This window comes from Apis cerana, linkage group LG1 (assembly GCF_029169275.1).
Source record: "Apis cerana isolate GH-2021 linkage group LG1, AcerK_1.0, whole genome shotgun sequence".
Lineage (NCBI taxonomy): Eukaryota > Metazoa > Arthropoda > Insecta > Hymenoptera > Apidae > Apis > Apis cerana.
In genome coordinates, this window is record NC_083852.1 from 323,756 (window position 1) to 351,083 (window position 27,328).

The 27,328-nt window shown below is 46.6% G+C and overlaps 2 protein-coding genes across 17 annotated transcripts in view; one reads left to right on the top strand and one right to left on the bottom strand.

Moving 5' to 3' along the window:
* Positions 1–10,420, bottom strand: part of LOC107992717 (uncharacterized) — a 68,780-nt gene extending 58,360 nt beyond the window's left edge. Inside the window, exon 1 of the mRNA XM_062083111.1 lies at positions 10,097–10,420. The gene's annotated coding sequence lies outside the window, so the exon portion shown is untranslated. The remainder of the gene's footprint in view (positions 1–10,096) is intronic.
* LOC107992715 (E3 ubiquitin-protein ligase MYCBP2) overlaps positions 1–27,328 on the top strand; it is a 175,394-nt gene that overhangs the window by 68,744 nt on the left and 79,322 nt on the right. The window lies entirely within an intron of this gene.

The window sequence follows — 27,328 nt, forward strand, 5'->3', positions numbered from 1 at the left end:
GAGGGGGGCACTCGCTAACAAGGACGATGAGGAGAAAAGGGTGGTCCGGCGGAAGTTTGGAGCGCTCTTTCGACGAGGGCTGTTCGCGGTAAACGTCTCTCGACCCTCTTGATCGTCCCTCGTCGTTGTTCCATCGGTATGCTGGTCGCCGCGTACCGAGTGGTTTGCCGTTCTGAATAAGGAAATTAAACCATTTATACGAGGCAACCGCCCGCTCGCCCTCGTCGCGTGCCGCGAAACGCGCTGGGAAACAGATTCTCTTATTCTTTCGTCACCGATAGGAATTCATCGCTGAAAACGATTTCATCTCTCCCTCCTTTCATCTCTTTCTTCGCAAATTTTCGATATCATTCCACGGTTAATTCCCCCTTCCGAACGATTTTTCCAGCCTTTTTCAGCCGCTTCTCGTGCAACTTTTAACTCGCGCTTGACCAGGGCACCGATCTGTCGGCACAATGCGACGCCGAGTTTCACACGTTCGTTTCATCAACGCGTGGCCCGCGGAGTAACGGGGGGAAAAAAAAAAAAAAAAGAAAAAAAATGGGATTTGGTCGCGCGAAATTGACAAACCCGACAACTTCGTCCTCTGTTCCGTGTCTCGAATTCCCTCTTTTTTTCTTTTTTTGTTACCTTCCTTTCCGTTTCTCTTCCTCTTTTCCTTTTTCCCTCCCCCCTTCGAAACGACTACTACCGAATGAATGGTTCATTTCCATTCTCCAGCCAGTGGCTCGGGCGCATCGTCGACCCGCTTCTCTTTCGGGTCAAACGATCCTCTCTCGAGCCACCACCACTCCGCGAGGCAAACTCGTTTCCACGACCTCGTTGTCGCGCGCAACCCGCTTCTTCGCGAATAGTTTTCGCACGCGTTCCTCGCCGCCGCTTCGAAACTGACTTACCGAAAACGAGCCACCGATGTCCCGTTATTCGATACCTGTCCCTCGGTTAAACGTTTTCTTTTCGCCTTCTTCCGCTATCTTTTCTCTCTCTCCAACCTCTTCCTCTTTCACGTTCTTTTACTTTTACGCGGAAGAGAAACGTTTCGATTCGAACGTCGGAGCATAATAAAATTGAAAATTGAAAATATTTCCCGAGAGTATTATCCCGCTATTTCTTCTTCTTTCTTTCTTTCTTCCTTTTTTTTGTAGATCGAAATATCCGTATTCGTTCGCGAGCGGAATCTATCATGTCTCCTCGATTGTTTTCCATTAAATTTGAGCGTTAACAACTATTCAGCCAATGTAATTTCGCAACAATTATCGCGAAAGTTTAACGCAACCACGAGGCGGAAGTTCGCCTCGCTCGTCGTCGTCGTTCGGGAGGGCTTAATTATTCAAAGTTCTTCCCAGCATTTAATCAGAACGAAAGTACAACGCCCTTTTACATCTCTCCCCCCCTCCCCTCCTCTCTCGGCCAAACTTTGATCGATGCCCTTTCTTTCACCGACGACCCTCTTTCGCCTCTTTCTCTCCACCTTTTCGCTCGATCAAAAATTTCCTCCTCGTCTCGATACTCCGACCAGATCTTTTCCCCGCAAGTTCAGAGTTATCGCGACCGCATCTCGTGGAGAATCTTCGTTCGACTTTGTTCGAAGAAGCGTTTCGAAAAGCGGGGCCACGTGCAAGAAACGGAGCCAGGAAATTAACGCGTTCGTTAACTTGGGCCACGAATTTATCCTGATGTTAAAACGTTGGAAAGATTCGTCCCGCTCCTTGTTTATCGTACGCGCGATATATTTGGAAGCGAACTATCCCCGACTTTTCTTTTTCCAACGGAAATCGACAAGGGCGAGACGGAATGAAATAAAAACGAAGAGAGAAAGGTGGGACATTTCCTCGGCAAACGTAAAAGTTAGATGTAACCGGAGTTGCGTCTCGCGCGTAATGAAACGGAATTGTATCAAATTGCGGTGTTTATCTCTCACGAGATCGCTCGTTCAACTTTTTCGCGCGTGCCGCCTTTCCTTCTTTTATTATTCCTCCTCCCCTCGATATCGGGCCGTGGTAACGGCCGGGGGACGAATTAAAATTCGCCTCCACTCTGGCTGGAGGAGAAAAGAAAAAAGGAAAAAACTGAGCGAAAATTACCCCCCTCGAGTCACGCTCGCGCGTTGTCGCCTCGAGATTTACGCAACTCGCCGATTAATTCTTTCGATCGAAAGTTTCGAAAATCGCCCCGTTAAATGTCCTTCCCTTCGAGCAAGTTTTCTTCCCACAGCTACGAGAGAGGGTGATTTCTCTCGCGTATCGCGACGCGTGGAATCTCTCCGCCGACAAAACGATCCGATGTCCTTCGGCCGATAAACGGCCGATGCATTTGCGAGATTTAAATCGCCCGACCGGTCCATTTCCCCGGCTATGCATTATTCACCCGAATGTTTCATATCCCCCTTTCTAAACCAACTTTCCGCGCCGACTTGGAGGGATGCGAAGCCTTTTCATTCCGTCTATTATCGTTCTTCTCTCCAGGTGCGAATAACGTGTCCCGATATTCTCCTCTTCGAACAGAAAGGACAACGTCCCTCGAGTTGTTCCGTGGATACTCTTCGAAACGAGAAAGTTTAAAGTTCAACGAAGCTCCCCTTGTTAGGAGAGGAAGATGTCCAAGGAGGACCACCTTTCCTCCTTCCTCTTAGCTAAACCGAGCTCCCGTTTCACAGGGTTTCGATTTTTCCGATCCGGCAAATGTAAATTGGCCAATGTTGGCAAGGTTGGCCGAGCACGTGCGATCGCGCGCCGCGCCTCTCTTTCGCCCGCCGCTTTTTCGTATTCCGCCCGTCGATCCGCGCGCATCCACCGCGTCCGGAATTTTTCCGGATCCGGCGCAAGACCGGCGTGTCCAGTTTTCATCCTCCCTCTTTAATTATCCCTCTTTTCGTCCATCGTTACTTTTCCACGCGACGTGACCCGATTCCGTGCCGTGGATCCTGGAAAGAAGGAGGACATCCGATCATTTTATCCATGGAATCGACGTATCATCGTGGTAGCTGCCCTTTCCTTCCAAGCTTGGATCGTAATTCAGGGGGGTAGAGTCGAAATTAAAAATTGAGTTAAAAATTGGGGGAGGAAGAATAATTAGAATTCATTCGCGACAAATTATTGGACAGGGGTACTAATTTGAACGAGATGGGGAATATTTTGCGCGAGGTAGGTCGGGTTGGATATCGATACGGTTCCGAGTGGACGAGCATCAACTATTTCAATTAATTTTAATTGAGACTTAACGAAATAAAGTTCGGATCGATCGGTCTAGGAACTGCTAACGACTCACCCACGACTCCCTGTTTAGTTTTCTTCCGCAGAAAAAAAGGAAGAGAGGTGTTCTTCTCGAATTGAATCGCGAATTCTAGGGAATCGAGAATCAAACGGACTCGTCCCCACTTGTCCTAGTTCGAGAAAAAGGTCTCCTGTCGGACGGCGGAAAACTCGGATGGAGGATTAACGAGCGTATTTCTCGTTATGACGGATCGAACGTTTTCTCTCTTATTCTCGAGGAAAAGTCGCGAGATGAGACGCTCCTGAAAAAGGGACTGTTGCTCCTCAAGACACACGGTTGGAGATACATATATATATATGTTATATACGTGTGTAACGTCGATCCACCGACTTTCAATATTTTATCGTCAAACAGATGCAGCGATATTAAACGGACGTCCCCTGGGGCTGGCTACGTACATCCTAGGATAATGTGGCCCTGTTTGACGATAAATTTCCAACGATATCCACCGGCCACTTCCTTTTTTCCTTTTTCACGTTTGCCGTACCGTATAAGTTGGACCAGACGCCTCCTTGAATTTTTCTCCTCTTTCGATTTACGCTTTATTCGTTATTCCGTCGGATGTTGGGGGGGAGGTAAACGTCGCAAACAAAATTGCACGAGAGGAACGAGAATTTCGGATAATAGCGCATAGAGCGATCCTCTCTATTCGCGATTTATTCGTTTTAATTTTAGCGGCGGAATCGGAAATACGAAATATACGGACGGTTTAATATCGCAGGTGATGCGTGGATCGGTTCGTAACGAGCGATATTAACGAAGCGATATTACGAGGTAATCGGAGTGTACGGTCAATAAAAGCGGGACCGAGTGCTTGCTCGATCCGGGAAATCTATTATTCTTAACTTATTTGCCAAGCTAGCGAGACATTGTGTCTCTCCACTTGCCTCTCTGTGTTTCCATTCTTTCTTTCTCTCCCGTTGCGACGCGATCGAATCCGAAGGAAACGGAACATCGATGAAACGTTGGAAGAAAACTCCACGATTTCGTTACGTTATACGCGTATATATAAATGCGACGTTCGTTTGCATTATTTTAGAAAACTGGGCAAAAGTTGGATGCTCGATCGAAAAATTGTTAAATCGGTTAATTTTTATCCTCTCTGGACGAGTAGAGCTCGTTCGCAGATAACCGACCGTCCGTATCGACTTCTCGGAGATTAGAAATGCTCGGCCGTCGCGATTTTACGGCGACCATGATGGGAAGAGCGATAAAAATGGGTCGTGAAAAGTAAGAGACGTGTCGCCATGATACCGCATCTCGCGTGTATCGAGCGTACGTAACGGCATCGTAAACCGCGATTTTCGTTATTAATTCCCCCGAATTAGTCTCGTACCGGCTTCGTCCCAATTCTCGTCCCGATTCTGATTTCTCCCCCGTCAAAACGGCAAATTACGTTGGAATTGGAATAACAATACACGAGATGTGGCGTAAAATTACTTCAGAGATCGTGTATATAAATCTACATTTCGATACCGTGTCATAGTGTCGAGCTTTCGATATTTTATTTTAGTAAGAAAGAGAAGAAGAAGAAAAAAAGAGAGAAAAGAAAAGAATTTCAATCCACATTTTTCTCCGCGATATCTTTCGATTGTCAGAGGTTTTCAGTTGGCGATCGCGACGGTAGAAATGAAAAAGAGAAGATTCGCGAGCTAGGGGGAAATTTCAGGCACGTTTTCAGCGCGAAGGGTGGCGGCTGGTTCGCCGGACGACGTGGATAAACTTGGAAACGACTCGTCCTTAGCGGTCATAAATTCTTCCCCGGTGCTCGGTTATCGGAAATAAACGAATTCGCCCGTGCGAGATCCCTTAATCCGTCTTCGCTCGCTTCGTCGAATGAGAAAACCTGGAGAGAGAGAGAGAGAGAACGCGGGCGAGGAAGGCTACCGACGATTAACCGAAGTTTCTCCATCCTCTAATCGAATTGCCCGCTTTCTTATCTCGTCGAACGATATCGATCGCCATCAACGAGAATTTGCCAATTCCCCGATTGTTCTTCACCTCGAGAATATCTATTTCCGCTACATCTCGATTCGATTAAGAAAAAGAACTTATTGTCCGTGAGCAAGTTGAGAAAAAAATGTTAATTCGTCTCGAGCCTTACATATGTATATATATATATATATCTCAAGGTGCATTGAATAATTCCAGTCACGCGAGTTTGTAGGTGACTCTTCATTCTCGAGAGCCGCATGCAACGACTGTTGATTTTATCAACGTTGTTTTGTTCTCGAGTTCTCTGTTTTTTTAAATTAAGACCGACGTTCGCTCCGCGTTTTCCTCCATCTCTTGTTTCGAACGCTTGAATTTATAATAAGTTTAAGTAAGTAATTTGCTCGATTTTTTCCTTTACTTTTTTTCTCCCCCCTCTCCGACTTTCTACCTCGTCAGAGTAGTAAAAATCCCGCCACGATTCGTGAATCCATTCCGCGTTTTTCCACATCCGACGTTCGATCGGTGGTCGATCGTTAATAAGCTCGAGGAACAATGGTGCCGTGACTCGGTCTCTCTCGAGAGAGAAAGATTCGACCACGAGATTAATTAACGACGATCAACTGGCGAACGAGAGAGAGAGAAAGAAAGAGAGAGAAAAAATAAAAAGCGGGGAGAATTTGCACGGTCTCCTAAGCCTGTTTGGAAGACTCGACGACGACGACGACGACGACGATCGAACTTTGTTCGAGCGTGAAACAAAGGTGTCGGTGGAACGATCTCCGATCCACGAATCGAACGAGCTCCACGATCGCGAACACCGCATCGCATTCGAATCGAACCGCAATTTCAACGTATAATTGGAACGGGTCGGGGACAATGGGGGCCGCGCAGACACGTTTTGCGCCACGTTTCTCCCCTTTCAACCCTCTTCTAAACCATCGGCCCGATTGCTAATTAGATCCATCGGCACGCGACCTCCTCCACACGCTTCTCGTGTTCGCTGCTCGCTTCGAAACTCGATCCGAAAGACGCGGAGGATCGAACGCGAAGGAATTTCGAGAGCGGCCGTCTGCCAAACTTCACTATCCGCCAACTCCCTCCCTCCCTTTTCGTTAACAATCCAAAGTTGACATCGAGGATCAAATATTCCATCACTTCGCTTTGCATTATTTTCTGCGACGAAACAGTCGTAAGCCTAAGAGGCGTCGCGGATCGAACGAAATCGAGTGCATCGACCCTCCTCGAGCCTCCAACTCCGATTGATTATCGTCCAATTGAAGCGAGGAAGTAGGGGATGTGTTGGAAGGGGAGGGAGAGGGATCTATAAACTTTGGAGATCAACGTTGGCCGAGGATACGACTGATTATTTCCTTTTATTATCTGATCGATTCGTTAACCGCCTTTTCACGGCGAGGATTTTCATCCCCTCCTCTCTTCTCGTCTAATTTCTCGACTCGAAGCCGCTTGCTCGCCTTCTTTCTCGCCAATTTTTTCGCGGCTGTTTTCCAGGGCAACGACTCCGCAATTACACTCCGCGTGGGTTGGTTCGATAACTATATATCGAAGGCAGAGCCGGAGGAAGCTGCGCGGGGTTGGCTCGCTTTTTGCTCGTCCGAGCCTGGCCACGAGGGGTTTAATGCCACCCGCGGTTTTATGCGATATTCCATTAAGAGGGTGGCCCGGCATCGTTCTATTAAGTCGTCTCCCGGCGAGCCGATAGGCTCGGACGGGAAATATCGGCGGTTACGTCGCCGCGACGTTTATTCCGCTCGGGCTGGAGCCGACATCGGGACTGGCAGCCGCGTCGATTCCACTTTAAATACGAGTCACGATCGCCTCTTCTCTTTCGTCTTGGTCGATCGATCCACTTTTCGATCGACCAAGATCCTTTCCGTGTATCGCTTTCGGTCTTCCCTTTCTTCCTTTCATAATTTCACGAATTTTTGTGTCGACAATTTAGTTACGGTTACGGTTATAAAATACTCGTAGCGGAGTTTTTCAAGGGAGAAGTTTCGTTCCAACGTTATCGGCAAATTTCAACGAGCTGCCACGAAAGATAAGTTAACTCGGTCATTCGCGATCAAAGGACCTTCTACTTTCCACTTTAACTCTTCGAGAACACGCAGTTTCTTTTCATTCCACCCCCTCCCATTTTAATAACTACGAGTGTCGGGAATTCTTTCTCGACGAGAGAAAAAGTTCCCTTTGTTATAGGGAAATTTCACGTAATACAAAGTTTCTATTTCGATTAAACGTTACAGAAAGCGCGCATTATATTTTTGATCAATTTTTCGACGCTGATCCGATCCGATCCCCTTCTCTAATTTCCAACGTAGTTTCAACGAAGATTGGGCCGATTATGCGCGGTTGTCCGTGGATTCAATTTGGTCCGCGATTAGCGAGTGAATGGGAGTGGTTGTTCGCGTTAATAAGCGGGACGAAAATACGCGTTCTCTCGTGAAATCCGGCGGAAGAATTTGCCGAGAAGAGAACAGTCCACGTTTCGCAACTCTTCCACGTGTCTCCATTCTTCGATCGACCGATGATCGATACGCGTCTCCGTGAAACTTTTGAAAATCGTTCCACGACCTCGTTCGTTTCTTCCTCGATGTATTCTCGCGGATTAAAATCGTTCGAATCTCGATTAAAATAGAGAAGGGTCGCGAAAGGAAAAAGGAAGAAGAAGGAAACGGATGGGGAAAAAAGTAGCGGCTGATAGTTATTGGTAGGAGCTAAGCTTGGTTAACTTGAACCGGGAGGAGGAGGAGGTGGAGGAGGACGTAGATCGATCGATCATAGATTTTTATCGAGTGTGCGGAGGTAATGGTTGTTATATTTGCATTGTTTCGAATTAAGATTTCGAAGGGGAAAAATTAATTAAAGTTAATCGCGATTTAAAAACGATTTTAAATGGCGAATTCGTGAACCGCGAGGGAAAATGAAGAAGAAAGAGGAAAGAGGATACGACTTACGGATCGTAGAACCAAGTTTCTTACGAACGAGGACTGTAATGGATGTGGACGAGAAGTGGATGTGAATTTGATAAAAAAGATGAATTATTAGGACACGCTTTGCGACAAAACGGATATTCTCCTAAGATATGAACGATTAGGTGGAAAAATGTACCATCTCCATTACCGTAATTACGATATCGCTGTATCGTAATAACGATTCAGAATGAGCAATTTAAAGATGGTGCATTATCGAAATCTGCGTTTCGCTCACGTTGGAAAATTTCATTCCTACTTATCCTCGAAGGGCGATCAGAAACGAATCGTCGTGGAAAAATTCAATGCGTTTGATCGTCGACAGTATATGTAATTTGTGATTTGTGTGGGGTTCGTGTTGGCTGGCTACGTGAAACGTAGGAAACGATATGTTTTCGGTTTTATCGGCCGATGGATGGGTTCGTTAAGGGTGACGCGAGTTCTCCAAGTCCGCCTCGAAAAGATCACGGTGGTCCCGGCTTTCTATTAATAGACGCACGTGTGCACGCATGACGGGGCGCACCCCGATAAATCAGCAACGCGATAAAAGACCGGGCGACACAGCTCGTTGGAGAACTGGCGGGGCCCACGCACGGGCTGATACGGAAAATCGACTGCCGATCTATAGAAATCGTGTTCCCGGCAAATGGTCGATAACGAAGAAACGAGAGGTTTGTCTTCCATTTTTTTTCTTATATTATTATTATTTTTTTTTTTCTTAGAAACGATTCGATCCACGCAGATCCGCTCCTTCTTTCCCGCTTTTGTCGTTTATCGTATCGATCGTTCCTCCTTGTCGATTTATCGTTGCTGGATATTACCGTACGAGTAATTGGGGTAGCGAATTATGGAGCGAAACATGTGTCGCCGAAATAACGCACAGCGTAGCGCCGTGTACGATATTTCGCAAAGAGGACGTTTCTCCGACATATTGAATATCGAATTTTTTTTTAAAAAAAAATATGTAAATAAATAAAATGTAGTGTAACAAATGCAAACAAAGTTTTAAATAAAATATAGGCGAATAAATAACATAAATAAACAGTATTCGTTTTTCATCAAATTTATACGTAATAAAATGGGATATTCAATTTAAACGAGCGAAAGCTGTCATTGTGTAAAAAATTTTTTTGATGAATTTCCATACTACTCTTGGGAACGGTCAATTTTAGATCGAAAAAACAAAAAATTCTTTCATCTTCAATTTTTTACGCTATCGCGAATCGAAAAGTTTAATGGTGTTTTTTTTCCTTTTTTTTTTTTTTTTTATATATATATTTTTAGAACGCGAATACACTCGAAACGCTGAAAATTTTGCGTTTTTCGTGAATTTATGCGGTTGTTCACTTAACAATGGTTTCAAACGATATAGACATTAGTAGCGATTCGATTTATTTATCGAGTAACCAGATGTCGACGAAATATACAGTACTTGTTTTGGAGAAATCTTTTGGAAAAATCGTGAAGATGTAATTCGAAACGAAGGAATTTCGAATGTAATCACGTTGACGAGATGCGAGAATACCGTAAAACTCTTAAGCCGAGTCGTCGCTTCTGAAAACTCCCGTAAATCCCGCAACTCTGCTAAGAAGAACGGGTTCTCTGGAAAATCCTACGATTCATTCTAATAACCCGAGAGCGTCGCCGTTTACCGAAATAGCTGGTTCTACTCGTAACCATAAAATAAACGCAATTTCATACAGCGTCCCCTAATGATCTCGTCGAGAAACAAGGATGTCGCGCGCACTATCTTTCCGTATTTCGTGAAAGGACGGATTCTCTTTCGAAGATTGCTCGAGATGGAGCTGAAATCGAGTTTTCGATCCGGTTGATGGCGCCGTTTGGCGGATGATTATAGGCGGCCGTTAGGATCACCGATCGGAAAGAAACGAGCCACTCACCGTTCCGATTGATGCTCCGATTCACCCATGAAATCCTCACCCATGGAAAAACGTTTTTCCAAGAAAGCTCGGGCACACCTCGGATACGCGTTCGTTCGAATCAACTTTGATCACGGATTCGCGCCAACCAAGCGTACACGCAACAAGTTTTCACTCTTTTTTCCTTTCGTCCTCGATAAAAAAAAAAGAGAGACGAAGGAACACTCGGTTCTCCGCTCGATTTATCGGTTCGAAATTTCGAAATTCGCCGATGCGTTTCGAAATAAAAGGAGAATAAAACGATCGGGACGATGCGCAGAAGCAGACGCCGCAAACGCATCGCCGCCACTGGCAAACCTGGTCTCTACTAGGTTGGAGAACCGGACGAGGGCCATCCCCGCCATGATTTCGCTGCGAGGAACGGGCCTTAAGGCTTGCTCACAACCGCGAGCTCATCCCAACCGATTCGCGCTCGATCCTCCTTCGAAAGTGTCTCTGGTGTTTCTCGTCTCGAAACGTTTTTTTCTGTCTCTCTTTTTCTCTCTCTTTTTCCGAGAGAATATCTTCTCCTCTTGGACGAGAATTTGTTAATTTGAGATTCGTTCTTCTCTCGGACATGTTTAAATAATAATAGTAGTAATAATACTTTTTAACAAATCTCTTCCTTTTTAACGAATTTATCGTGTGAATTGTTGCAAAGATATCGGAAAACTTTGAACGAGATAAGATTTTTGCACGGTTTGGATTTTAACGGAATCCGAAGAAAATAGCGGAACCGCTTAGATAAGAAATTTTCTGCCACAGCTGGGAGAGGTTTTTGCTAAGAGGCGTAACTACCGCTTAAAATACACGTATGATCCTAGCCCTTTGATTAACGGCCGTACTTTTAACCTACTTTCCTCCTATTATTTCATCGAGTTACATCTCATCGCGCATACATTCTATGTTTGGTGAAAAGCCTGGTTCGAGATAAGCGCGCACACGTTTTCCGGGATAAATTAAATTATCGCCGATAACATCTTTCGGAAGCGAGATTTACGAAGACGAGAGGATGCCTCGGCCCGCCTGAATTACGCCCGATACGATCGAACGATGCGTGGCGATAACAAAAATGCGGTATCAATTTTCCGTCCAACGACTACTTTCCGCCCGCCTCGAATCTATCGAAACTACCACTCGGGAGCCCTCCGTTGAAATTCAACGAATGTTTCTCTTCGAGAGAAGCCATTGAACGACGTTGGATGTAAAGCAAGGATCTCGTGGGTTGGAAAGGTCCGAGAATGGATTCTTATTAGACTTGGAAGATCCGTTGGATCGATCGGTCGATAGAGACGGTGGACGGCGAAGAAAGTATGGTGGAGATTCGGTTCGAAAGGAAGGAAGGAAGGAAGGAAGAGAGAAACGGCGATTGGAAATTGAAGCGACGTCGCGTTTAGGTGGACGACCCCGCGCACGGGACGTCGGGCGTCGACCCGACGTCGAGAAGAGTTTGAGAGGGAGCGGCCGGCCGGTATGAAATCGACACCGTGTATCAGCACGGGAGAAAGCCGATTCTCGAGGCGTTTTCTTAAGGTGGCGGAGCCACGCGTTACCGGATTTCAGAGCTCGCGAGGATGAAATTCATCCGGACCGGAAACGCGAGGAAAAGGGGGGTAATCTTGGCGAGAGGTGTAGAATTCGCCGAGAAAAGGTTTTACGCTCGCCGAACAATGACGGATCTCGGTTTAAAAGGAGACGCGATACGATTTTATTATTCAAAGAGGATGGAACGTTCAACGACTTTGAATCCTAATTTTTCGACATTCGAACGAAATAAGCTTGTTCAATTCTGAATTCGTGCGACGAGGAACGAAATAATCGATGAAGGAAAAGAAAAGGAGAAATAAAAAGGAAGGAAAAAGGAGGGATTCGCCTCCTTCGAAGGATAAAATATTATCTCTCCTCCGGTCGGAATGCGAACGCGGGTCGGGGATCGTTCTAGAATCCGACTTGTTGTATAACACTGTGTCACTTATCATACTTGTCTCCGACAATTAGACTAAATTGTTCTTGTCTCTGCCAGCTCGCTTTAGAATTTTAATCGCGACCCGATTTCCGTAGTTGATCGGGGAAGACGGAACGAAGGACGGGGCGTAGAAGAAGACGGGTTCAACCGTGAAACAAAGTAACCGCATTTTTCTACCGAATCGTCGATCTTCCCCGTTTTTGCTCAAAGCCTCTCTCTGTAATTTGTCAAACCGATCCTCCAAACGTACAAAGATAAAACCAGTTATATCGTTAAAACTTTAACTCTGTTTCCGAATTTCCAAAATAGAGGAGCGTCTGTCGTCGAGGCTTATCTTTTCGTATCTTTTCGCGATTAATTAATTCGTTGGATATAATGGAAAGAAAAACGCACGTTTTTCGAAGGAAGGAAACATCCTCTTCTCTGTTGGCCTCGAACAACACAATCCTCCGAACGGCAGAATCAAAACATTGGAGGTTGGAAACGATGATGGGATGCAAATGGAGGACTCGACAGGACGACCCTTATCGAGAATTAGCCCGAAGAGCGAACCGATCTCGAGCTAAATTTTCGAGGATGAATCGCGACGACCGGCTATCGAGAATTCGTCTTAATCTCGTTGACGGTTGTTCCAATCGAGCGAGCGGCTGTCTGTCGGCTTCTGGACGTATACCCCGAGAAAGAGAAAAATGGAGGATATCTGGAGGTTGGAGAGGGCGAAGGAGCATCGGAGAAGAAATTGAGAGGATAAAGAGCGTTCGTGGGAGACGAATACGCATCGCCATCCTCTTTTACGACCAACCATTGCTCGTAAACCATGAAATATCGACAGAATTCGAGAATCCGATTTGCTTTGAAGTTGAATCGAAATTATGATTTTATTGGAAGGAATATATATACATATATATATTCGATTTAATTGGACAAAGAAAAAAAAAGTCACGTTTATTTATTTATTTTTTCAACTCGTCCCGAAAGCGTCCGAGCCATTCGGAGGGAGAATCTTTCTTCGTAATTAATCGAACGATTGTACAGTCTCGTTGGCACGCGAGACGTAAAAATGGTAGGCGTATTTATACCAGAGATATTTATCCATCCGATAATAATAAGCGCGTTTGGTCGATGAACGTCCTTGTTATTCCACGTTATTCCAAGTCTTTCATCTTGCGGCCAAGTCGGACGTGAAACGAAGCATTGTTCGAGATGCGGCTCGCCGCCATGTATTATTCTTTTCATTACGAATTTTTCTTTTCAAACGGCATTCCCTGCTCTCGTCAATGAACTCGCGTCATCGCTCGTTTTAGCTTCGCCGTAATTATTCCGATTACCTTTATTATTATTATTATTATTATTATCGTTGTTATTATTGGAGCAACGAGAATCCCTCTCGTTTTTGTTCGTTGTCAGCGATAAATACGATTTGCGAGCAACGGGTTCGCTTTTACAACCTATTTGCGTACAATACCGCCACGCGAATGATACGAATTACGTATCCGTTGAATATGACGGATGAGAGATCCGAATTTAAAAATACACGAGAATGGATGTACAGGCTCGAAAGGAATGAAAACGTTTCTTTCTCTCCCTCTCCCTCTCTCTCTCTCTGCTAACGTTCGATTCACCAGTGAATCGCAAAGGATCGCCCAACTGCTGGAGTGCAGATGGAGTGGAACCGCGTTCGAGCGAGAGACACGAGTTTGTATACTTGGCGGATGGCATCTTCGTTCGCGCTCGATTCGAAGTGCGATTACTTTGATTCCCTTAATCGAAGACGGTACGCGTCAATGCGACGCCTGTGTCGAGCGGACACAAAGTGATACAGCTCCGATTTCGAGCGAGTGTCGATTAATCGGACACGAGCCAGCCTCCCCGTCACTCCTTGTTTTTGCGCGTCGAAGCGGCTCGATGATCGGCGCCTCTCCGTCGCTTTTCCTCCATCTCGTTCAACCTTGGCGGAATCGAGGCCTCGATTCAAGCGTTGCACGAGGGGAGTGGAATAATAGGATAATTTCGTCGATGATCAAGATCGAGCAGTGAAATTGCGCACGAAAAAAAAAGTGTGGGAGTAGAACGGTTTGTTTGGATCGAATCGCTTGGACGAGGTCAGCCCGCGATTACGACGAGCACGTGATTGATAGCAATCCCCTCTGAGAAAGCGATATTAAAATGTTATATACGCCTCCAATTTTCTCTCTGGTCGGCGAATAATCGCGTCGCATCGACGAGACGGTATCGGAACGGAAATAAAAACTCTGGTGGAAGAATCGCGCGAAAGATAACAGTTTTATAAAGTCGTGAAAACGGGAGCCGTGAAAAAAGAAGAAAGAAGAAAAATTCGTTGGAAAGCTATTGGAATCCTTGTTTGAAACAAACTCTTTTCTTTGGTCGAGTGTGCGCGCGGGCGCGTTCTATCGAGGGAGGAAAATATGGGGAAAAAGTGGCGGATCCGGTGCATTTACGCGGCGAAACGGAAAATTTGATCCCATTCTCCGCGCGTATTATCAAAGCCGCGAATATGTTATTCCCATTTCCTTGTCGCTCGCCGTTCTCCCTTCCGTTTTCACCGTCCGCCCTGCCCACATCCTGTCCCAATGCAATCAAATTACTCGCTGCTCGACGCGCCAACGGGGAAATGTCGTTAACCATGGTGGTTATCGCCGGTGCGTGTCGCGTGTCGCGCTTTAAATCGAGTTTCTACCTTCTGCACGATCGGCCCGGGCTAAACCCGATTTTTGTTTTCATCCGGACCAGATTCCCCGGTGATCGCGCCATCCCCCGAATCCCGCTCTCTCTATCTCTCTCTTCTTCGCTCTTGCGAAATTCTTCGAAATTCGTCGATTCGGAGGGCGCAGTCGATGAAGCGGACAATTTCTTTTTCCCATCCACGCTTCGTTTCTGACGAACGATCAGCAACGTATTCGCGTATTTTCGCGAATTCGAGATAAACTGGACGCGCAAAAAAGAAGGATATTTAGGACTTTGTTTCTGTTGAAAGGGGAAATTGGCGTGTATCGATCGCGGAGAAGGAAATATTTCGGAATCAGCGATTCGATCTCCGGGGTGAGGCGAATGTTGGTGGAACGAGGTTAACGCGTACGTAACCCTGTCGTTCGCGGGACGATCGTAAAACGGAGGCGGATCCGTGACACGGAAACGCGGGCGGCCAGGTTTGATCGAGAATAACGACGCGACGCTCCCGAGGGAGCGACAAATCTTAATTCCCGAGCACCGATTGCCCCCGTTTCCGCCTCGGAACTGGTTCATCGATAACGCCACTTCCGCCCGCCAATTCTCGTTTCGCGATTATTTTTCCACCGGCCGTGTACGCGTATCCGCGCATTCAAATTGCGCCTTTCTCCGACAAACAATACCAACGTATACATACGTGTAATATTCAGCCAGATGTACGTTTTTTTTTTTTTTCATCGGCATAGTCGAATAAAATTTTCGTCGAAAACGACGATTATCGTTTCGCTCGTTGACTCGTTAATTAGATTTCGCGTGACTGCGAAAATCTAATTTCGATTTTTTCCACGGAAAAAAAAAGTACGCCGCGTTTCATCGGTCGGATTAATCGGATTTCCCATTTCCCCTCCTTCTTTTTTTATGCACATTTTTATGGAAATGTTCCGTGAATGGCGCGAATGAACGCGGATCGACGATTGACGTCGCGAGAGACAAATCGTCGGGCGCGGAGCGTGACTGCGAAAGATACGCGATGAACGGATTCGCAAAATCCAGTATAATGTATCGCTTTGCTCGTTTTTTTTTTTTTTCGTTCCGACCTTTCATTCGCGTTTAAAAGAACGCGTACGTTTATCGTTAACGAAATTCTATATCGATATATCCGCCGTTCGTAAGTTCAGTCGCGGGATAAGTTCGTAGAAGCGAATCGAGAGTTGGCGATATCGCGCGATCGAGGATTCTAAACGCGGTTGACTTTTCAATGAAATTTCGAAATTCCATCGGACCGCCGCGCGGATTCCAATTGGGTCGTAATGAATGTTGGATACGATGCCGCGTATCTGTATTAAAGTGGCTTCATTTACGTTTAATCGGTTCTGCCGTGTAAATTGAATGGCGTACGAACATCCGGTTTACATTAATACGATTGATTTCTTCATTTATACATCGGAATTAAAATCCCGTTTAAACGTGCCGTTGTATCGATATCGATATACCATCTCGATACCCAGAATTCGCAATATTTTGAATATAGATCGAACGTAGGCACGTTTTAGCCATTATTAGCGTATATATATTTCGACAACTCGAAATCACCGCTGTCCAATATTTACCTTCCTCCTCCTCCTCGAATACCGAATAATTACCCAACTTTGGAGATCACCGAATCATCCAACTCGATGACTAAGAGTGGAAAGAAACTGATCGAGATCCATTTCGAGATCGATTTCATATATTCCAATACTAATATCGCGATGCGAGGACAGCGGTTTTCACAGATCTCGAGGAACGATCGGATCGGTTGCCCAATCGACGAACAATCGACGCGCGTCTTCCTTCCGCTCGAGCGGGTAATTCGAAGAGAAAATATATAGGGTGAAGTTATTCGGATAGATGCGGTTCCTTGGCAATATTAGCGGCACGTTGGTGGTATAGCCGACCTTGGGTTCAATCTCGCGGGAATTCGGGAACCTCGGCGGAAGTAAGGCTCCCCCTTCAACCCCGTCGCTGGCCGTTTCTCAACGGGGAAAAGAAGAGAGAGGAGGCGGACTTTATGCCTGTAAGCCGTCGTTATTGCTGCGGCGCGACGGTTTGCACGCCGCGGTATGCGTTTCATGAAAGATGGATCGCGTGCCACCGTTCCCTTATAGAGACCTCTCTTCCAGGGGTCATGCATTGGCCATGAAAAAGGCTTTGGACGTAAGAAGCGACTTTAACGTAATACTCGTGGTTGGAGAACACGCCACTTCCCCAATAATCTTTTTTCTCTCCTTCCTTTCTTTTCTTCCGGGGGAGGGAAATGTTTTAAATTACGGTGTCGTTTCGTGATCCTTTTTTTTTTTTTCCTTTCTTTTTTTTTGCAGTAATTTTTCGATACGAGGGAATATCGCAGCGGCGCTTTCGAAACGGCTCCTCGCGCGAGAGCGAAGGATTAATCGTTAATGTCGGACAGGTTGGATTAAATTTACCCCTGTTTATTAATGACTATGGGCGAGTACAGATTGTAGCGTGTGTACATCCGAATGTCAAATATTTGGTGTCCTGGCAGAGATAATCCTGGCGCAAATGTTTGGTAGAAATTTACTCGGAAACTTGGATTGATACGTTTCTAAATCGAAATCACGCGAAACTAATATTTTCGAAAATAAACAACGGCCTACTTTCGAAGGGTTTCGAAAATCGTAGGAATCTCGATCCCTTAGGAAATTAGTATTCGATTTCGTTTCGATCAGAGGGGGGGGAGGGGACGCCGTTGCGAAAGTTGCGCGGATACTCGCAAACTTTTCACCCGTTGTTGCTCGTGGCCGTGATCCGTGGTGGTTGCCGTGGTGGTGGTGGTGGCTCGTCGTCGAGGCTTAGCCGCACGCGGCGCTTTATCAACGTTGTAACGAGCTGTCGCCGTTATTGCCGAGGTGTCTCCGTTACCACGGAAGCTGACGTGGCGTTTCTAATAAAACGATCGCGCCGCCAAGGTAGCCTGCATTGTGTGTCAGGATCGTGGGAGGAGATGTTGGTAAAGGGCTCGTGTTAACGACCCGCCCAGCTTCCCTATATAATCCTGCGGTGGATCAATTCCAGTCGACCACCACCACCGCCGCCATCTGGAGAGAGAGAGAGAGAGAGAGAATCGTCCGACCGCATCCACGGCATCCTCTTCTCGAGGCAAACGATCGAATTTTCGTTACCTCGATCGCGCCCCTTCGTTCCATCCCCTGTTTTCCTCCACGACGGCCTCCACTCTCGCGGTGGACGGTAGACGGAATGATTTCTCGATTCCTTATAGTCGAGGTTTCTCTTTCTTTTTTCTTTTTTTTTTTTTTTTCAAGTACGCTGTTCGAGGAAATTCTTGGAACGGCGGGGACGAGTTTCGGGGAAAACGACGTGCACGATGACGACGAGCATTATCGAAAAGCGATACAATTTGGTTTCCGGCCCTTGTTCATCCGATTCGAATCGTTCTCTTTTGCTTCTCCCCCCGTACGATTTCTCGCTCGTAATATCGAAACGATATTTTCCATTTCCCGTTTCATTCCATCGCGGTCAGAGAGGCGTTATCGATCGTTGTCTGTTGTTCGCGCCAGGCGTAAGACGGTGCTGGTAGATGCAGCGGAACGAGTAACGACGGTACGCGAATCTGATTAATTTTAATTGGCCTTTTCAGGGGGTGGAGAGGTAGGGAAATTTTGAGCATTGTTGACGGTACAAATTTACGGTGCGGATTGTCGAGTATGTAAGCTCGTGTGCACACACAGAACGTAATTACCGTTGCTAATCAAGCAAATAGCGGTGATTATGACAACGGGATTCGCAAGAGGACTTACCGCCGGTGAGTCCGGTAAACAGTGCGCCTCCATTAACCGGAGGGATAGTCGTGTTTCTCTTGCTTGTTTGTCTACGTTTGAGCAAAAGCTTCTTGCTCCGCTCTGCCTTACGGCCAGCCAAACCGCCGCTCTCCCTTTGTGCCAACACCCGTCCTTACGATTTTCGTGCGTAAACTTTAACCGATAATCCTCTCTTTCGTTCTTTCTTTTCTTTTCTTTTCTTTCTTTTACGCATCCTTCCGACTTCTCGACACCGAATCTCGTATTTCACGAACGACGAGCAAAGATCAAAACGCGGTATATTCGTAGATATTTCTTCTTCCTGCGAATCCCCTGTTGTTTCTTCCTCGAGGATTCCGCCCTTACGGTTTCGTTGCCCTCGAAGGCGTGAAATAACGTGAACGTCCTTCCGACGTGTCTAATTTCGCGTCCATTCTCTTGTGATTACTCGCGATTAAGCAACTCGCGTCGATTACCGTGTTTCGATCGATAAAGGAAAATGGAATGCACGAAACGACGTCATTTAATTGTTTTCAGATATTCGAAATAAGGGGAAAAGGTATCGTTTTCGTAACGCGAGGAGAAACGAGCGGTTTCGCGTACATTAGCAACGAACTGGGTCTTTATCGGGGAGAGGGGCGTATTTTAAGAAAAATGTCGAAAAATAACGCGGTAATATTCTATGCTATCTCAAATGCTGCGCCTCAGGGATATTCTTTACGAGTCCGTGGAGAGACGTGGTAACGTTTCCCGACTCTCTATCTAATTTTTCCTTCTTTATCCGCGAAAAAATTTCACCGTGAAACCGTGTATACGGACAGAAATATCCACCGTTTCGCGTGATATTTTTTTCTATAACTTTTCGATTCGAGATAAACGTAGCCGAGAATACGAGTTTTCTAAATCAAATTAACCAAGACGTGTATTCGAGGGAACGCGATTTATTCGCTGTAAATGCACGGCTGCGACGGTTATAATAACGGAACGTGATTAATCAAAGGGGTTGTTTTTTCGCGAGGAGAAAGAGGAAAAAGCAAAAAGTCAAGAATCGGCAAAAAATGCACAGACAACGGCGCGAGTAATGCATCAAGCTACGTCAAATGTAACGTGGAATATAAGTGGTGAGGGGAAAATTACGGGGAGGACGAATGTAGGAGCGCGACGCAAGAAAGGCCCGAAGGATTTTGGCAAGCGGCGCGGAGAGATTTGGAGGGACGGCATTGTCGGGACCCGACTCATTGTTCGCCTCATTGTTTCTCGTCACGTGCCACCCCGTCCCTGAATCGAGGAACCCTCTCCCCCCGCAAGAGAAACACACCCGCCCGAAAGTTTTCCGGAGACGTGAAGTTGGCGAGGGAAACGGGGGAAGGGGGAAGTTTGGCGTTTTCGATGATAAATGATTGGACGGTGATAAATTAAGCCTCTTTCCGCGAGACGCTGTCGTAAAGTCCATATTCGCGATATTATCGTCGCGGTGGTGCTCTTCCACCGAATAAATTGGCATAAATTCGACGCGATCCGACGTCGATATCCAGGAGAAATTTCACGGTCGAGGACGGCTACGATAGCTCAAGATTTTAATATTTCTATTCCTTCCTTCAACTCGACGTTCCTTCCTCGACGTTTCGAAACGGAGAAATCGTAGCACTCTTCTTCCGATGATAATCCGACTTAGCCGAAAAGTCGAACGAGGTTTAATCGGTGGGACGTTGATCGAATACGGTTCGGTAGCGTGGTGAGATTGGGATCGAAAGTGCGTGGAGCAGCGGCAGGTGGGTAGGTTGGGCGAAACGTTTAAGAAACGTCGACAACGGGACAGGTGAAATGTTTCTTTTTCAGGAGCGAATATCTGTTTGGGTGGCGCGTTGGCAGGTAATTCGTCCCGCGCGACGGATGGATCGATCCTCGTGGCCCCTTTCTCGGGACGCGATACGAGCGTCGTGAAAGAAAACGGTGGGAAACGGTGGGAGAGAATACGTTTTTCCATCCGGTGGCGACGAATGATAAATCGTCGCCGTTCTCGAGCGCCCGCTCCTCCTATGGACGAGTATATTTAATGTCTCGCCAACTCCTTTTCCCGCGAAGATCAACTTTACGTCACGACAACGATCCACTTGGGAATGGGTGGGGGAAAAAATTGCTAGAAAAGGAGGAAAACGTCGAGACTTTATAACCGCCGACACTCCGGATCGGTTTATTTCTCTTAAAAGGATTCGTTCGTCCTTCGGAATGCTCGACATTTTCTTTAATCCCGATCGATTATCCACTTGCGTTATAATATTTATACATTTTTTTTTTTTTTTTGCATTCGGTTGAGTTCGAGTATCGCATCTTGGCAATTTTACGCAAATGCGGACGAAACGTGGTTTGACGAATAAGTTCTTAAAAGTGTCTTCCGAGTGGGGCACAGGTTTCGAAGGGGTTGCGATAAATAATAATTTCCGCTTATGTTTACAGATATGATATACGGCTGCGTAACGTCTACGAACTTTCTTCTACACTCGCAAGTTTTTTAATATCGCGCTAGTCGCGATCGATGCGAAGATAGGAACAAAGTCGTAACTCGATCTCGTTTCATTCTTCAATTTTGAAGATATCGCGTAATAAATTTGTTACGTCGCAACGATAAATTGTTAGCGTTCGATCAGAGTGAGAGAAGCGAGATCTTTCGCGTATCGGAGAAAATTGTGCCATCCGAGTCGCTTTTCGATTCATCCTCGAACGATTAGCCGAGATACAATGCATCCGTGGTGTGCTTCGCTACGAAATGACCGAGTGACCTACATTTTCTTCTCCTGGGAACGCGTCTATCGCTCGTCTGGACATTGGAGATAACGAACGATTAAAAATTACTACCTTTTCCCTTCCTTTACGCGATATCTCGAGAATCGCATCGAGACGAACAGAAAAGCGTTTTAAACGGCAAGATTAATCGCGAACGATCGTTCGCTCCTCAAAAATCGCAAACCATTATTTCCCGAGTTATTCGAATTTTTCCTTTTTTTAATTTTAATGAGCTCGTACGATTGAATTTCCGTTTCATTCGCCGTTGGGACTGGCGAATAAATCGTCGAGGGGGAGGGGAGATGAATAATCGGGACAGATAAGCCGATAAGCTCGAACGCAGACTTGAAATCACGGGTATGGATTCTATCCTGTAATCGTATTTCCCGCGACGAAATCACCGCGGCGATCGTTGCGGTTCGGCCGAAATCGATCGTATACTCGAAAATACGCGCCGCGCGATGACCGGTTGCAATCAAACCGCGTTTCGATCATTCTATTTTCCCTAGTCTGATTTTCGACCGATTATTCTAGCGCCTTGACGCACGATTTCCAACCTCTCGAGCCGCCATCATTTCCATTCGTTGATCGGTCTATCGAATCGTCGGGTCGAAATGACGCGGAAATCAGCGGGCCAACGGATCTCACCAACGCGACGAAACTAAACTCGATCTCGTTTCAAGTCTACACGCGTTTTAAATAGCCGGCGCAAAGCCTCGTTTCCCTCGAACGGCCGATCGTTTCTCGTAATTCTAACTTTCGTTCCCTTTTCTTTCCCCCGAAATGTTGCCGATTTATCGTATCGAATCCGAGCTAGGAATTCATCCCACTGGAGCGTAAACCGTCGCAGGTATAAATTGAAGCCCGGGATGGGAACTCCAATCGAATCGAAACTTCTTCCCCGACCGCGATCCAGGTTTACGCGCATAGGGAACGTCCTCATCAATAATACGAGGCGGTGAATGGCTGGTTTGTCCGCTGGAAACGCGGAAGGGCGGTGTAGGCCGCGGCCGGAGCCGGGTAAACGTGACCTCAAAATCAGCATGCAAATTCGCCGGAATAATTATTCCGTGTGACCGTCTCGCCCGACGGGGCAGCCGCGGATCCCTCTGATTTAGGGGCACTCCCTCCAAGATGCATCCGCAGAGGTTGAACGGGAGAAACGTGGACGCGCGGCGGGATTTGCGCGCCGTCCACGAGTACACGTTTATTCGGATTAACGGTGGATACGGGTGCTTGACGAACAAAGATTGTCGGCTTTGTCGCGGTCGCAGCGATATTTACGAAATATTTGTCGTTCGAAAATTTCGGATAATCTCACGATACTTGCTCACGAAAGCGATAAACCCTTGATAAACGATAAACCCTTGAGAGAAAGAAAATTACCGATCGGTGAAAAGTAAATCGTAGGAGGGAAAGTTTTTTCATCGCGATGTCGAAGGTGTTGAAACGCGTTCCGGATTTATCGTCAGCGGCGCGCGCGGTTCGCGATACACGCGGCATAATAGGGGGAGGGGTGCAAAACAGGGGATTTGCCGTGGGGGGATCGGTTGGCACGGTAAACAAGGATGAACGCTTGGAGGCTCACCAGACCGTGTTTAATTAATCGGCAGTCCATTAGCGGCTAAAGTGGTCGCTGTGTTTTCCTTTTGTCCGAGGCGAGGATAAAATCCCCCGTTTCATAGGAGACGTCGCAACAGAGTCGTTCGATCTCTCTTTCTCTCCCTCTCTCTGCCTCTACAACAAAGCGTACCAATGATTCGGCTACTCGTAGTCGCCTCGACTCGCCACTTCTGCTCTCGCTCGGCTAATGGCGGCGTTTCAAAGCGGCGGGAAGAAAGGGAATGGAGAAAGAAACGCAGAAAGAAGGAGAAAGAAGAGGAAAAAGAAGAAGAAGATTCCTCTTCACTCTCGTCAAGTCTCTAAGAGCGAATATATATCTATATGTATATATATATATATATATATATATATATAGCGAAAGGGTGAGAATGGAAGGATTAATCCTCCGTTTACGAGGATGACAAGGGGGTTGTCGTTAGAGAGATCGCGAAGAAGAGGACGGATTCCACTACTTCGTCCCCGCCGGTTATTATTCGCGTCTCTGGCGAAGCTGGTCGAACAATTACGCTCGTCAAAGAAGGGCTGGTTGTTAAAAGTGACGAGTTTGCCTCGTGGCTTGATTTCTCCTCTCGAGGGTAAATAATTCAACGTTTCAACGTTCCTTCGTTCCTCGATCCTCGTAATTTACTCGGGCCGAATTTCTTTCTTAATCTTTCCGGACCGACCACCGTTCCCTCCCCGGCTGACAAACGACGATCGTATCTTTTTCCACCCTCTTATTCCGAGGGTGTTTCGGCCGGAGTCCCGAGATCGAGCGCGAGGCTCGTGCACAGAGCTTAGCTGTAAATTTATTTTCCAGCGGGCAACCGGAAGTCCCGGCGCTGCTTCTCGAGAAGCCCCTCCAGGCTAGCCGGACACTTGAGCTTTCATTGTTTACGGCAGCAGAGAGGGTTGGTACGGAAGGGAGGGGGGGGATTGCAGTTTTCCCAAGAAGAGGTTAGTCTGACCGCTTCCATTTCTCTGCACGGTCGAAGCTCGACCCCGTTTCGTACTTTTCACCTCGTCCTTCGAAACCTGCCTCTCTTTATCTCTCTCTTTATTCTCTCGTTTCTCGTTGTCGATCCGAGGAAAGGAGAAAGTATAACGAGAAAGGGGAGGAGCGTTTTGTTTGAGAACGAGCGATATAAATGACTTTTATCCTGGTCGGAATGAATTTTCTCCAATTTTCTCTTTGCGTCGATAAATTGATACGTTGCAAGGATGTTTATTAAAAAAAAAGGAAAGGAAAAAGGAAAGAGAACATTTAGAGGCATTATTTCCTCGCTTCTCGCATATTGAAAGCCTATACCTGGTTCGTCGCGCGACGAAAATTCTTGTTCCCTTTATATATATTCATCGGTGAATATTTAACCGAGGCCGAAACAGGGGGGATCAATCTGCTTATTCTTCAAATATTCAACAGTTTTTTACGGAGAGACAATTTTATTTAATGTTTTTCTATGCACGTGCCACCACCAAAGGATCTCGTAATTCCGTCAGGCTTAAAAGGAAAATATCGGTCTCCGTGTTTCTCTTTCTCGACGACGACGTCGACGACGACGACGACGACGATGGCGACGACGATAGCCCAGGGCGCTGCCACTGCAGAATTTCATACGTCCACTTTATATCGCGAGAGTATCTCGTTATTTTGTCTCAATTTCATCCTTTCCGCGGCTCAAGAAAAATATACCACTGATCTTTACCATTTACCTCCTCATCCCCGTCCCCTAGACATTGTCCACGAAAATGGTGAGAAATGTCCGATTTCCAGATTCTCTTTTCGCGCGATGAAAAGAAATTTCGCTTCGTTTTTCATCGCTCGAACAATTTCTTCTCGATTCCATTATTACAAATTACAGCATCTTGGCGGAGAGATATCGACGGCGAAGCGAAACGAAAGTCTGGGGATTAAAACACGCGGTGTACTTCAGCGGAAAGGTTAAAAGCTCTCTCTTTCTCTCTCTCTCTCTCTGTGCATAAACGAGGGTTGCGCGATGGGTTTGGTTCCGCGCATAAAAGAGGTAATGACGGGTCGGAGGGGCCGGTGGTTGGCGACACGGAGGAATAATCCGTGGGTCCGGGGACACGGTTGTTGGAATAATCGAATTGTTTAGCGCGGGATTCGGTAATACTCGGCGCGATTCGCAATGGCGGGGTTCACGAGGAAGCACACGCGCAACGGAAAGCCTCGGCTCGTTCCTATTGGAACGTGCTCGCTTTGTTCGCGTGCCAATTGCAGCCGTTAATTGGCTATAGCCAATAAAGCGTTGATTAGCAGCCGGTCAGATATATCCGGGGATCCGCTATCTGTGTCGCTGGCTGCGTTTGTAGCTGCGTGTTTGGCTTAACGCTTCATCAAAATGGCGTCAAGTTTATCGATTGCTCGCCCGCGTGTCCCGTTCGCGTTCACCACACGCGCGTTTAATTTCGAACGCGAGGAGGATGTTCCGTTCGAGCTCGCCTCCTTTTCCCTCCCTCTCTCTTCCTCTACTTTTTTCCGACCAATAAAGAGAATGGAAGGTGGAGGGAAGAGTGTTCGAAGAGTTTTATCAATTGTCCGTGAATTCTCGACGAGAGGAAGGCGAAAAATCAAATTGGCCCTTCTTCCTGGCCACGAACGAAAACGATTGCTCGAAATGGGAGAATTTTAAACGGTGTGCAATTGGGCATGTTTTCGTCGTGTCGCAGGAAAGTTGGAATTAATACTTAGGAGTAGCGGCGCATCGAAGTTGGATCGGTGCCATTTAACCGGCAACCGTTTCCACGTACGATCGATGCGACGTTTGTTCCGCGAACTTGGTTCGTTATAATCATTCTGAATCTTATGGGTCCCCGAAAGAAATTCCAACGCGTGCAACTCGATGATTCGCATGCGGATACGTGACGAGCATCTGCGCCACGATATCGCGTATGTTCACCTGGCTCGGCCGTTTGCCAGTTATAATCGATAGGTGTGATCGCCACCGGTAGTTAGTTAACAATGTGACAATGAATGAATGGTTCATCGAAATGGAGCCGAGCCGCGAGTTCCAAGTCGAAGGGAAGTTGGCGAAGAGGCGATCACCTCCCTGAGACTCTCGTTTTCTTGAAACTCAAGAAAAACGCGCGAGAATTTGCAATTTTCCTTCCCTTTCCTCTTTTTTCTTTCTTTTTTTCCCCCTCTTCGTTAAATTCCACTGATATTTCCAGTCTTTTATTCATCGAAAAGAAATACGATTCAAATTTATACGATAGCGAAGGAAACACACCCACGTATAAAGCCCGGTTCCTTGGATTCGCGAGATATTCAAAGAAGTCGTGTAACTATTCCGATAGTGTAGCGCGTATCGGTACGTACGTATCGGCAAGTCGTTGTTCGACGTTGCTCGAATGCTCGACTCGAACCGAGGCCACCTCCTTCTTCCATATCCACGGTTCGAGATCGAGGTGGAAAATATTTTTCCTCTGCCATTTTCCTCCCGGCGCGGCAAGGGCCGCTCACCCATAAAAGCGGTCGCCACTTCGCCTCTCTCCTTTTTTTCTTTCTTTTTCGCCTCGCGCGCGGCGACACGAGAAACGGCTTATGCCGCGTTCGCACGCCACCTACCACCGTCCACTCGTTTCTCCCCCCTTAAAGAATCTTAATTCCTTCCTTGCTAGATCGAATCGAGCCTTCGAAACGAAGATTCGTGTAATATGGGTCGTTGTTTCTTCCCACCTTGTCGTTGCAAATTGAGCAGGAGATTTCTCTCTCTCTTTTTTAAAAAACCGTTGGTATTTTGCGTTGCAAGGGATTATTTCGCCGCTAAGGGTAATATTTTTCTCCGAGGGAATGCGTACGATTAGATTTAAACGGGGGAACGGATAGGGAGAGGATACTTCGCGGCCCCCATTCCACTCCCTTTTGTTGTTTGTTTTTCTTTGTACATCCGAATTTACAGCGCAATTTTCGCGCAGCTGACTGGGATAATGCAATTTTGCCGGGACACGACTTAAATCGGCAACGATAAACCCGGTTCGTCGGCACGATACCTTTTAGTCGCGCGAAAAAGCGCGAGAGTCCGGGGTACGGGGAGTTTTCTTTCTCGAGATGAAAATGAGATCGGCCGAGAAACGAGATCCGTTTAGACGACGTGTTTAATGGTTTCATTAACGAAACAGAGAAATGAAAAAACGGAATGGAGAGGGAGGAGGAAAGGCAAACTCGGGAAAGAACATCTTTCCGCTTTCTTTCCTCCTCCATTTCCTCTCCCCTTCGATCTTTCCATCCACGGTTACATTGTTTCGTTCGGAAGAGTAGGCAATATCTGTAGAAGAAAACAAGATATACGAGAGATTATACGCGATCGATGGAGGATCGAAGAAATTTTCACG